Genomic DNA, 14,679 nt, shown 5'->3' with positions numbered 1-14,679 from the left:
AAGAATGAAACTGGACCACTTTCTTACACCAAACACAAAAATTAATTTAAAATGAATGAAAGACCTAAATATGAGACGTGAAACCATAACAATCCTAGAGGCAAACACAGGCAGTAACCTCTTTGGCATCGGCTGTAGCAACTTCCTTCTAGATATATCTCCTGAGGCAAGGAGAAAAAAAGCAAAATGAACTATTGGGACTTTGTCAAAATAAAAAGCTTCTGCACAGTGAAGGAAACAATAAAACTGAAAGGCAACCTGTGGAATGGGAGAGTATATTTGCAAATGACACATCTCATGAAGGGTTAATATTTGAAATGTATAAAGAATTTATAACTCAATACCCAGACAATGAAAAATCCAATTAAAAAATGAGCAGAAGACAAGAATAGACATTTTCCCAAAGACATACAGATGGACAGCAGACACATGAAAATGTGCTCAACATTACTCATCAGCATGGAAATGTAAATCACACTGCAAGGGGATGTCACCTCAAACCTGTCAGAATGGCTAAAATCAACACCACAAGAAACATCAGGTGCTGGTAAGAATGTGGAAAAAGGGGAACCCTCTGGCATTGTTGGTGGGAATGCAAACTGGTGCAGCCACTGTGGAAAACAGTATGAAGATTCCTCAAAAAAGTAAAAAATAGAAGTATCCTATAATCCAGCAATTGCACTACTAGGTATTAACTCAAAGAATACAAAAACACTAACTCGAAGGGATATATGCACTCTGATTTTTATGGCAGCATTATCTACAATAGCCAAATTATGGAAACAGCTTAAGTGCCCATCGATTGATGAATGGATAGAGAATATCTGAGATAGATACATTACTTAGATAGATAGATAGATAGATAGATAGATAGATAGATAGATAGTAGATAGATACATTACTCAGCCATAAAAAAGTGAAATCCTCCCATTTGCAATGACATGGATGGAACTAGAATGTATTATGCTAAGTGAGATAAGTCAGTCAGAGAAAGACAAATCTCATCTGATTTCACTCATATGTGGAATATAAGAAACAAGGCAATGAGCAAAGAGAAAGGTGTACTAAGAAGCTGACTCTTAACTGTAGAGAACAAATTGATGGTTACCAGAGGGGAGGTGGGGGGGGGGGGATGGGTTAAATACACGATGGGATTAAGGAGGGCACTTGGGATGAGCACCAGGTATTGTATGGAAGTGTTAAATCACTATATTGTACACCTGAAACTAATATTACACTCTGTTAACTAACCGGAATTTAAACAAAAACTTTAAAAAAACAACTCAAATTTTCTCTTCAATTATTCGTGGGTATTAAACTCATGATATTTGAATGCAGTTACTGTATAATGCCTAGACTATTTGGGGGTCCCTAATTTTATTAAGGTTATGTTGTTACAATGCAATGAATTGAAGTCAGATAGCATTGAGTACATTTAATACAAATCAAACAAATTCTAAAACCACAAAGTATTGGTGTAGAAGAACCTTACTGATCATAGGGATCACTGACTAGATACAATCATCAAGTCTAAATACCATGTTCTATACAGTACAGTGTTTGCAAAGATGATGTAGCCCAGGCAATGCACCTATTTCTTACCTGGTAGGATAGGTGTAGGAAGAATGCATTGCATAAGAACGCAAAGACACCCTTGTAGCTATGAAGGCAGAAATATCTTCTCATTCCCCATTGCATATCCCATACCAATCAAGGTTTGACACACAGCAAGTGCTGAGAAATATTATTGTATGAGTGAATTAATGAATAAGAACCCTAGTAGGACAAGATGAGGGTTAGTGACCCCTGTACCAATAATACCTCTAATCTATCGAAAACAAATTACCACTTTAACTCCTTGGGCAAAGGTCTGACTATGGAAGTAATGTACCTTCAGGCAGGAATCTGAAGCACAGAAGTTTGGCCTGAAGGAAATGAGTACCGGGGCACCTGGGTGGCTCAGTTGGTTAAGTGTCCGAATTCGGCTCAGGCCATGATATCGTGGTTTGTGGATCTGAGCCCAGCAACAGGCTCTGTGCTGACAGCTCAGAACCTGGAGCCTGCTTCGGATTCTGTGTCTCCCTCTCTCTCTGCCTGACTCCTGCTCATGCTCCGTCTCTCTCTTTCTCTCTCTCTCTCTCTCTCTCTCTCTCTCTCTCTCAAGAATAGTAAACATTAAAAATCTTTTCTAAAAAGAAAAAAAGAAAGCAGCCAAAGATGACTCCAAGATTTTGGCCTGAGCTACTGTAAGACCACCCTTAACTGAGATGAAGGAAACTGGGTAAGAAGCAGGTATACAAGCTCAGTTTGGGATATGTCAAGTATAAGAAGTTCATTAGGTATTCAAGAGGAGAAGTCACATAAGCAGCTAAATATACTAAAGTTTAGGAGAGAATATCTGCACTGAAGATATGAATTTGGCAGTCATAAGTATAGATATTATATATATTTTTACATATTTATTTATTTTGAGAGAGAATGAGAGCAGGGGAGGGTCAGAGAGAGGGAGAGAAAGAATCCCAAGCAGGCTCTTCACTGACAGCAAAGGGCTTGAACCCATGAACCATGAGATCATGACCTGAACCAAAATCCAGTCAGAAGCTTAACTGACTGGGCCACCCAGGCACATCAGATATTATATTTAAAGCCATAGGATTAGGTGATATCACCAAGAGAGTGAATGTGGATTTAGATAGAAAAAGAGAAGAGGTCCAATGACATAGATCTGGGATACTCCAGTGTTCACAGTTTGCAGACATTAGAAGGAGCCAGCAAATGAGATTGATAAGGAGGGACCAGTAAAATAGGGGGAAAATCAATACAGTACAGTGACCTTGAAGCCAAATAAAGTATTATAAAGAGAAGCTATTCACGATTGCATCAAATGTTGCTACATCAACTAAGAAAAGGATGGAGACTATCTATTGTACTGAACAACTGGAGGTCATTGATGATGACCTTAACGAAAGCAATTGCAGATTAGTGAGGCAAAATCTTGGTCTAATAGATTCAAGAGAGAACGGACAGAGGATGGTGAATATAGACAAGTATCAGGGGAAGTTTTTATTAAAGAAGAAGAGAGAAATGTGGCAAGTACTGGAAGGGGAAGCAGAGCCAAGAGAAGAATGATTAATTAATTAAGCAATTCTGAGAAATAAGAGCATGTATGCAAATCCAGTGAAATGGTTCAGTACAAAGGTAACAATTCATAATGAGGGAAGGAGAAGGGGAATTGTTGGAGCCATGTCCTTGAATAGGAAGGGGAAACAGATCTAGATCACAAATGAAAAGTTTGACCTTACATGGGAGCACAGAGCATTCATCCCAAATACATTACATTTGGGTCCTTTTAGAAGCAGATGCCAGGATAAAATTAGATGTGCAAGAGATTTATCGGGAGGAACCCTTGCGAAGGATAAAAGAGAAAGGTGGGAAGGTAGGTGGGAAGAGCCTTCAGACCATGATGCAAGTCTGAGATCTGTGAAAGAAAAGAAGAAATAAAAGAGGATTGGGTAGTTCTGTGAAAGGTTAAAAACAGAGTTGCCCATGGACCCTCCTAGGAATATACCCAAGAGAAATGGAAACAAATGTCCTCACAAAAACTTATACACAAATGTTCACAGCAATATTATTCATAATAGGCAACAAGGAGAAACAACCCAAGTATCTATTTACTGATGGATGGATAAACAAAATGTGGTATGTCCATATAACAGAACATTGTTCAGCAATGTTCAGTGAGCCTTGAAAATGTGCTAAGTGAGAGAAGCCAGTCACAAAAGACCATATATTACGTGACTGCATTTATATGAATTATCCAAGAGGAGAAAAAAATCTATAGAGAACAGAAAGTAAATTAGTGGTTGTCCAAGACTGTAGGGGATTCGCAGTTTGGACCGTCAGAGCTAACAGGCATGAGTTTCCTTTTTGGATAATGGAAACATGCTAAAATTAATTGAGATGTTGGTTGCACAATTCTGTGACTATAATAAAAACTATTGAACTGTAACTGTAAATAGGTGAAGTGTATGGTATGTGAATTATATCTCCATAAAGCTTTAAAAAAATAAAGGAAAAAAAAGAGGATCGGGTAAGAAGAGACTCAGACTGCAGGGCTACTCAGAAAGTCTTGGCTGGGTCAAGAGGAAGTCTTCGAGCTGACTGCCTGTCAGAGGAATCACATGTGGGGCAAAAAGGACACGGCTCTTGTACTCTCGCCATGCTCAGTCACTGGCTGAGAGAGACTCAAGAAGGGAGGTAGAAGTAAGGGGAAAGGGAGGGCTCTCTCTGTAAACTCTGCAGTAAAACCATAAGCATGTCAACTGGAGGCATTCAGCCAACTACACACTTCACGGCAGGTTCCCTTGAGCGGAGAACGTCCATGGCTGCCGAAGAGTAAAAGAAGTCAGGTTACATGGCTACCATACTGACAGAGGAATCTTCTGTGATTTTATTTTCTCTATGCATAGGAAATGAGGTCATCCACTGACAGTGAATCTGGGTGAGAGTGGGTGCAGATGTTGGGGTTTGAAGATAAAGGTGAAAGGTGAAGTCATCTACAAGAGCAGAAGGTTGTAAGGACCAAGAAAATGTAGCTGGACAATCTGGCGGTGTTAAGAGCCCACTAGATTTCAAGAATTTAAAATGGGACTCAGAAACATGGTTGTGGGGTTTTCTCCACCCACGTTCAGCTGCTCAGGTCAAAGCTCAGAATGAAGAAACTTCAATTAAAGCAGGGTTGGAGTTTTCCAAGGTGAGTAAGAGGAAGTGAAAACAGGGCAAGGAAGTTGAGGGTGTGTGCAATAACTGATTATAATAGTTGATCATTGAATTTTAATTGGGTAAGCAAGGAAGAGAAGATATGAGGTCAGTGAGGGCAACAGAAAAGTATTAATGGCTTGTCCAGTAGGGGATGGTTGAAGGACTCTTAGTGTTAGGATACTTGAAGGAGTGATCTAGAAACAGAGGAGGTGGAACAACAGAAGGCAGCAGGGTTTCAGGGAAACTTTTGTTGCCAGCTTGCCTACTATTAATCCAAACGCTTTTTTGCCTTTCAAATCAAGGTATGTCTCATGCTCTGGAGAACTATCTTCTGCTGAGTAGGTCTGAGCTCCACAGCCGCAAGGATTCTTCTCTCATACAGCCCCTCGTATATTGTGGTTCACGATTATAGGTGTCTCCTAAGTTGATCAAAAATGGCATTTACATTTCTGTTCTCATCCTCCTTAATGCATTTGGGTAATTACCAAGGCCAAGAGGAAACTGCTGTCTTTTGACTCTGACTCAATTGGTCTGGAAAGAAGCCCAAGCACTGGTGTTTTTAAAAAGTTTCCCAGTTGATCCCAACGGACAGCTAGAGTCGAAATGCAACTGTACATGATGCTGATAGACCCATTCTTAAAGTAAGGTGAAATTTATAATATTGGATTAGAATGAATAAACTGCCCTCACCCCCTCTTGCCCTTTAAGATATGGGAATCCAGCAGGCACTGGATATGTAATTTCTGGGGCATTGCATAGCCAGCCATACCCCTAATCATTTCTTCTCTGGTGGAGATCTGTAGCTGTGTCATATAGTTAGAGGGGAGCCTGATACATTTAGCAGTCCTTGAAAGGACTCAGATAGAGGCCACCAGTTTATTTAAAGAGAGCTACTCCGTTCAGAGAACTTTTTTCCAGAACCTCCTCTGATGAAGACCTCCAGCCTTTTTCTTCACCATTCAGCACCTTACCTCCCTCCACACAAGAATCCCCAGGAACGCTGCATGTACCAGTCCAGGTCTATAAGGCAAAAATTAGGAGTTGGAAGAGGAGCTACACAATAATTAAAAGTACCAAGAAAGAAGCAGAACCTTCCATGGAATCACTGACTGAATTTTAAAATAGAGCAAAAAGTATTCTTACCTTCATTTATCCCCAAGCATGAGGGATGAGTCATCCTCCATGGAACTCTAATGCACCAACACCATACCAGCAAATTAACACACATTAAGGGTGTGACTCTTAATATTGACCTGACCCTGAAAGCTACTTCCAGATGCAGTTACTTATATTTCTTCACGTGTTTAAAATACTTGATCTTAATACTTAATCCTCAAGGAGCTAGGCAATTTGACTACCAAAGAAATAACAACTGTTACACCATACTTGTCCCAGAGCTATCTAGACAGACTATTAGCAAGGAGGAGAATGGGATTAATATCAGAGCCTCATTCGATGGTGTGTGTGTGTGTGTGTGTGTGTGTGTGAATTTTGCATTCATTAAAAAGAAGCATAAGTTATGGGCTAAGAAATGTTACTCTACAGAGGGATCTGTTTACCATTGCAACATAGTGGTTGGCCCACTTATAAAATGCTGAGTATCTGAAGACCACTATTTCTTTCTCTCTTTTAAGTTTATTCATTTATTTTTGAGAGAGAGAGAGACAGAGTGGGGCAGAGAGAGAGGGAGACAGAGAATCCCAAGCAGGCTCTGCACTATCAGCACGGAGCCCAACATGGGGCTTGAACTCACAACCCGTGAGATAATGACCTGAGCCAAAATCAAGAGTCTGACACTAAACCGAATAAGCCACCCAGGCACCCCTTAAATTTGTTTAGAATAGCAAGAATATTTAAAATTTGCCTAATGAAAAATAAAGTTATTTGTGAGCATCTATTTAACGTGGGAAGAACATTCTTAGGCATATTTGTGTTACTATGTGAAATTTCTACAGAGAAATCCACGATACCAAAGAGACCTATGCGTTTGATCAACAAAACTGAAAATGTTGCTTATCTAGCTAGATAAAAGATCTACTTTAACATTAATTTTACTATCAGGCTTCAGACACCTTACCTCTGTAAGAGAGAGACTCTACAACCTGAATTTTTAGTCAAAACCACAGGTACTATCCCTAGTTTTATTTTGTTTTTGTTTTTGCTCTTCATTAATATCATTAACAACCTTGCATCCTTTTCCTTTTCTTTGATTTAATTTAGACAATTTTGAGAGATTGCTTTCTTTGGGACTTTTTTTTCAGTGACATTTCTCAAACTTGTTTCATTTTTAAAACCCAGTAAAGGCTTTCTCACTTCCTTTCATATCACTGCTTAAGCCTCAGAAGCCTTAGTACTCGAAGTGGGATCAGACCAGCAGCATCAGAACAACTTGGGAGCTTGCTAGAAAAACAGGAACTTGGGCTCCACCCCAGACGCACTGCATTGGGTACTACATTTTAACAAAATCTGGTGTTATTTTTTATGCACGTTGCAGTTTGAGAAACACTTTGTTAAGTTAAAATATATATTACTTCTCATAAGAATTTTGTCATTAACAGATCCACTGTAGAAAAATTCAAAGTTTAAAATTACTTATGAGGTTGAAGTACAAATTGGTACAGTCCTTCCAACATTCTGGTAATAGCATTATAATTTTTTTTAAGTTTTTGTTTATTTTTGAGACAGAGAGAGGCAGAGCATGAGCAGGGGAGGGGCAGAGAGAAAGGGAGACACAGAGTCCAAAGCAGGCTCCAGGCTCTGAGCTGTCAGCACAGAGCCTGACAGGGGGCTCGAACCCACGAACCGTGAGATCATGACTTGAGCCGAAGTCAGGACGCTTAACCGACTGAGCCACCCAGGAGCCCTTGTAGTTTTTTTAATGTTTATTTCTGAGAGAGAGACATTATGTGTGTGTGTGAGTGAGCAGGGGAGGGGCAGAGAGAGAGAAGAGGACAGAGGATCCAAAGCAGGCTTTGTGCTGACAGCAGCAAGCCCAATGCAGGACTCAAACTCATGAACAGTGAGATCATGACCTGAGACAAAGTTGGATGCTCAACCAACTGAGCTACCCAGGCACCCCACATTACAAATGTTAAAATGGTTATAGTCTCAGACCTCATAATGGCACTTTGGAAATGAATCCTAAAGCAAGAATCCAATGAAATGCTAAAAGCTTTACATACAGAGAAGCTCCTTGTAGCCTTATCTAAAATAGCAAAAAATTATAAATGAGCTAAATATTCAACAATAGAAAAATAGTAAATAAATCATGATAATCTACCAGATATAATTTTATTCAACAACCAAAATTATGTTCATTAAAATATATAAAATGAACTGAAAATAGTGGAGTAGAGAATCCAGGGCTCTGTCCCTCTGCAAAAGCAACTGATGAGCTGGCTCAGAAAACTTTTAATTTCTTAAAAGTTAAGAAATTAACTTTCGCACAGCTCTGTAACCTACTCAAAAACTTACAACAACCAGAAGATCTAGTAATGAAGCTGCAGGGAACCTGGGTGGCTCAGTCTGACTCTTGATTTCGGCTCAGGTCATGATCTCAGAGTCGTGGAATTGAGACCCCCATCAGGCTCTGTGCTGAGAGCATGCCCCTGCTTGAAATTCTCTCTCTGCCCTTCCCCCTTCCCTTCGCGCACTCTCTTTCTCTCTCAAAACAAATAAACATTAACAAAAGAAAGAAAGAAGCTGCTGCTTTGTGCTAAGAGACCACTGCAGTGCTTTAAATTGCCCACCCACTACCCGCCATGCCTCAGATTAACAGTGACAAGTAAGTGATGTTAATTAGGAAACTGAGAGAGCCTCCCTTGGTAGGCTAAGATGTGCATTTGGTGATCATCAGCCTCTGTGGACAGGATGAGATCCTGCCTACTTCCTCACACCCCTCTCTCACATAAAGAAAAAGCATCAAGCTTTGAACATCTGAACATCTGAAACTAAATATCACTAATAGAAACTTACTTGGAAAATCACTGACAGTTTGGAAATTAACCAACACAATTTTAAGTACTTCTGTGGATGAAACAAACAAGCAAACAAAAATCACAAGGGAAATTAGAAAATACCCTAATGATTGAAAACGAAAACACAGCATATCAAAATTTTTAGGGCACAGTTAATACAATAATTAGAGGGAAGTTTATACCATTAATTGATTACATTAGAAAAAAAGAAAGGCCTCAAGTCAAAAATAGAAGCTTTCATTATGAAAATAGAAAAAGAAGAGCTAATTAAAACCAAAGCAAAAAGAAGGCAAGAAATAATAAAGATAAGACTAGTAAGCAGTGAAATTAAAAATAGAAAGACAGTAGAAAAAGTCACTAAACACAAAAGCTGGCTATTTTTTAAAAAATCAACAAAACTGATACACTTTAGAGAGACTTATCAAAAAAGAGAAAAAACAAGACAAAAACTGCCAATATTTTTATAAGAAAAGGGGCATCACTGCATATCATATATATATATATATATATATATATATATATATATATATATATAGTTAAAGGAACATTAAGAAAATGTTATGAGCAGCATAATGCCATACTCTGGATAATTTATATGAAACAGAAAAACTCCTTGAAAGACACTACCAAAATTCACTAAAGAAGGCGTAGGTAGGGGCACCTGGCTGGCTCAGACAGTAGAGCATGTGACTCTTGATCTCAGGGTTGTTAAGTTTGAGCCACATGTTGGGTGTAGAGGTTACTTAAAAATAAAAGCTTTTTTAAATGTTCGTTTGTTTATTTTGAGAGAGAGAGAGAGAGAGAGCATGAGCAAGAGAGGGGCAGAGAGGGCAGTGGAGAAGAGAATCTGAAGCAGGCCACTTTTAGCACAAAGCCAGATGTGGGGCTTGAACTCATGAACCATGAGATCATGACCTGAGCTGCAATCAAGAGTTGGACACTTAACTGACTGAGCCACCCAGGTGACCCAAAAAAAAAAATCTTAAAAAAAAAAAAAAGCAGGTAAAATGAATAGCCCAATATCTATACAGTAAGTTTAATTCAGAGTTCAAAAATCTTTCCACAAAGACAAACAAACAACGACAATGAAAGTGGCCATGAGGGTGACAGCCTGCAACCCTTGTGCGGGTTGCTAGGGCCGGAGGAAGCAATACAAACCTCATTCTCCAAGTCGTGTGGTTATGGGTCTCGACCTCTCTGGCAGCTCCCTCAAGGAACTACACAAAGGTTTCCCTTTGTTCCATCCTACTCAGAGCATTCCCAGGGCTGGGGCTATTTCCGGGTAGCTTTTGCTGATGGCATTTAAAGGTAGAGGTATGAGACACAGCAGCCTGGACCAAAGGACAACACTTGAGACAAGAAAGAGACAGACTAGAATGGGAGGGATTGAAAAGCAAATACATGGGGGAATAGGGATTTTAAAAGCTCCCATGTGTACCAGGGAATCAAGAAGGCCATGAACATACCCAAGGCAGGACACCCGCTTAGGAAAAGCCCAAGAATACCCAAATCTTTCACATCTAGCTGGCCTGCAAATTCTGTGCAAGCAAAAGTAAAGTCTAAGGCCAAGTTCTGGCAAGGCATTGAAGGAGTGCCCCAACAAAGAACCAACCTCCAAAAACTGGAAGAGGGCTCTTTTCTTCCTTTTCTTTTCTTTTGTTGGTTCCAGGCACTTAAAGTAACTGTCCAAATATGACCTACAGAACAGACTTCAGTAGCTACACATGACAAAGAATACACTTCCAAAAAATAGTTTAGAAAAATGATGTAACAAGCAAACAACAACCCACGACAAGAAAAAACAACAAACCCTAGGGAGGGGGTAGAAGCATATTTCTATAGTCGCTGCATTACAATATTCAAAACATCCAATTTTCAACAAAAAATTATGAGGCATGTAAGAAATAAGTAAGCATGGCCCCTTCAAGGAAACAAATTAATAAAAACTGTCCATGAGGAGGCTCAGGACTTACTAAACAAAGACTTCAAATCAACCTTTTAATATGCCCAAAGAACTAAAGGAAACCAGGAGAATAATTTCTCACCAAATAGAAAGTATCAACAAAGAGACAGAAAAACCATAAAAAGGAACTATCTTAGTCAGTTTGGACTGCTATACCTACCATACACTGGGTGACTTATAAAAAACACGTTTATATACACAACAGTTCTGAAGGTTGGAAGCCTGAGATCAAGATGCCAATACAGTCAGGTTCTGATGAGAAATCTCTTCCAGGTAGCAGACTGCCATCTTCTCGTTGTATCCTCAACATGGTGGAAAGTGAGCTAACTGTTTGGCATCTTCTAAAAAGAGCACTAATCCCCTTCATGGAGTTCCACTCCCATGACCTAACTACCTCCAAAGGTCCCACCTTTAAATGCCATCACATTGGGGGATTAGATTTCAACATATGAATTTGGGGGGAGGGGGACACAAACATTCAATCCATAGTGGAAATAGAAATACTGTAGCTAAATATTATAATAGCTGGAATGAAAAATTCCCTAGAGGAGTTTAACAGCAGACTTGAACTGGCAAAAGAATTAGTGAATTTGAATAGGTCATTTGAAAGGATCTTGTCTTAGGAGCAGAAAGAGAAAAGAATGAAGTGAACAGAGCCCCAGGGACCCTGGGGATACCATCAAGTATACTAATATACACATAATAGAAGTCCTGGGTGAGAGGAGGAGAGAGAGATGCAGAAAGAATATCTGAAGAAATAATGGCCTAAAAGCTCCCAAGTTTGATGAAAGACACAAATCTACACATCCAAGAAGCTCAGAGATTCCAAGCAGGATAAACCAAAAGAGATTCATACAGAGACACATTAATGTCGAATTGCCAAAAGCCAAAACTAAAGGGAAAATCTTGAAAGCACCAAGAAAGGAGGAATTCATCATGCACAAAGGATCCATAAGGTTAACATCTGATTTCCAGTCACAAATCATGGAGCCATGAGGCAGTGGGGTGACATATTTAAAATGTTGAAAGAAAAAAAGTCAACCAAGAATCCTAGATCTAGAAAAACCTCTTTGAAAAATGAAGGAGAAACTTCTAGCTTCTAGTCCAGCTTGTAAGGAGTTTGGACGTCATCACCCCATTCCAACAACAAATAAAAAGCCGAACAAACAAACAAACAAAATCAACAACTCTTCTCTGGTCCATCATAGAAGTGAGTTCACAGGGCAAACTACCACCCAAAACACGGGAGAGACAGGCAGGCAGAGAATCAAGACAACTAGAGCCGGAACTCTCAAGCAGAAACCTTCAAAGGAACCAGTGTCTGGGGAAGAAAACCTACACTGTAACCGACTTGGTTCTCAAGGAATATTGGAGAGAAATGCCCTTTACCATCTGGCAGGAGGAGGGGAAAAGGAACCATTTTGAAATATGGCACAACATTCCGTTGTTCTTAATAAGAGCTGCCTCAAGAGAAAGTGCTTTACCAAAGCCTCAACTATTGGGGTTTTATCAAGGCCTAAACAACCTAGAGGAAGGGAAATATGCGACTCCTGCCCACTCTAGCCTTACACGTAGGAAAGAGGAAATAACCAATTTTAGCCCTTTTTAGCCATCCAGTCCCACCTAATGGGGAGGGAGAGGGAGAAGCTCACAGCCCAGTGGCATAGACTCGCTAAAAGTCTAATCAAATATGCATAGAATGCTTCCCCCCTCTCCATCCCCTACCACCACACCACTAAATGCCTATTTACCAGATACTCTTTTATCCATTATACTGTCTGGCTTTTGACAAAAATAATTTCAAGCCATATTAAAAGAGAAAAAACAGTTTGTGGAGATACAGCCTCAGAACCAAACTCAGATATGGTAGGGATGTTGGGATTACCAAACTGGGAATTTAAAAGAACTGTGATGAATATATTAAGGGCTCTAATGGATACAGATGGGCAATGTAAACAGAGAGAAGGAGATCCTAAGAAAGAATCAAAAAAGAAATGCTAGAAATCAAATATACTGTAAAAGAGATGAAGAATGGTTTTTGGTTTTTTTTTTACGTTTTTTTACATTTATTTATTTTTGAGAGAGAGAGAGAGAGAACAGGGGTGGGGCAGAGAGAGAAGGAGACACAGAATGCGAAGCAGGCTCCAGGCTCTGACTTGTCAGCACAAGGACCAATGCAGGGCTCAAACCCACAAACTGTGAGATCATGACCTCAGCCAAAGTCAGATGCTCAACTGACTGAGCCACCCAGGCGACCCAAGAATACTTTTTTTTAAGTTTATTTATTTATTTATTTTGAGAGAGACAGAGACAGTGCGAGTGGGTGAGGGGAAAAAGAGAGGGAGAGAGAGAATCCCAAGCAGGCTCCACACTGCAGGCACAGAGTCCAAAGCAGGGCTTGAACTCCCAAAACTGTAATATCATGACCTGAGCTGAAACCAAGAGTCAGATGCTTAATGGACTGAGCCACCCAGGTGCCCCAGAAAAGAACAATGCTTTTGATGGACTCAGTAGTAGACTGGATGTAGCTGAGGAAGAATCTCTGAGTTTGAGAATATGTCAGTAGAAACCTCCTAAACAAAGAGCAAAACTAAAAAAGACTGGGGTAAAAAACAGAATAGAATAGCCAATAACTGTGGAACAGCTATAAAAGGTGTACATGTGTGGGGGCGCCTGGGTGGCTCAGTTGGTTGAGCGACCGACTTTGGCTTAGGTCATCATCACATGGCTTGTGAGTTTGAGCCCCACGTCGGACTCTGTGCTGACAGCTCAGAGCCTGTTCAGATTCTGTGTCTCCCTCTCTCTCTACCCCTAACCCACTCTCATTCTATCTCTGTCTCTCTCAAAAATAAATAAACATTTAAAAAAAATTTTTTAAGTGTACATATGTGAAATGGAAACACCAGAAAGAGAAGAAAGAGACAAAGGAACATAATGGTTAACAATTTCCCCCAAGTTCATGTCAGATACCAAACCACATATCCAGGAAGTTCAAAGAACACCAAGCAGGATAATGCCAAAACAAACAAACAAACAGAAAGAATCTTACACCTAGGCATATCATATTCAAAATGAAAAAAAAAAATCAAAGATAAAGAAAAAAATCTTGAAAGAACCCAGAAGGAAAAACTTAACTCATGTATAGAGAAGCAAAAATGAGAATTACATCTGATTCTCCAAAGAAACAATTGAAGCAAGAAGAGAGTAAAGTGAAATACTTGAAGTGTTGAGAGGAAAAAAAAAATATCAGCCAAGTTTTGGTACGCTGTGAAATTATCTTTCACAAGTGAAAGAAAAATAAAAACTTCGCACACAAACAAAAATTGAGGGAATTTGTCACCAGGAGATTTGCCTTGCAAGAAATGTTAAAAGTTCTCCAGAGAGAAGAAAATGATATGTCAGAAACTTTGAACTACGTAAAGCAAGGAAGAGCACTGAAGAAGGGACAAATAAAAATAAAATTAAAACTTTTATTTTTCAATTCTCAATTGATCTAACAGAAAACAATTTGTTCAAAATAAAAATAAAAGCAATGCATTTGAAAATATGTCCATATATAATATAGAGCATATAATATTATATATATCCTTATGTATGTTTATCTATAAGTGAAATGAATGACAGCAATGATGAGAGGGAGGAATTGGGATCACTTTGTTATAAAGTACTTATACTGAGCATGAAGATGTACAATGTTATTTGAACTTGGATTAGTTGTAAATGTATATTGTAAACTCTAGGGGAAACCACAAAACAAAGTAAAAAAAAAAAAAATAAGAAGCATGATATATGCTAAGAAAGCAAGAAATGGACTCACATTTGATATGCAATTAAAACCACAAATGGCAGAGGGGCACCTGGGTGGCTCAGTAGGTTCAGTGTCTGACTTCGACTCAGGTCACGATCTCACAGTTCATGAGTTTGACCCTGCATCAGGCTTTGTGCTGACAGCTCAGAGCCTGGAGCCTGCTTTGGATT

Source organism: Neofelis nebulosa, chromosome 12 (genome assembly GCF_028018385.1).
Source record: "Neofelis nebulosa isolate mNeoNeb1 chromosome 12, mNeoNeb1.pri, whole genome shotgun sequence".
Classification (NCBI taxonomy): Eukaryota; Metazoa; Chordata; class Mammalia; order Carnivora; family Felidae; genus Neofelis; species Neofelis nebulosa.
This window is presented reverse-complemented; position numbering follows the sequence as displayed.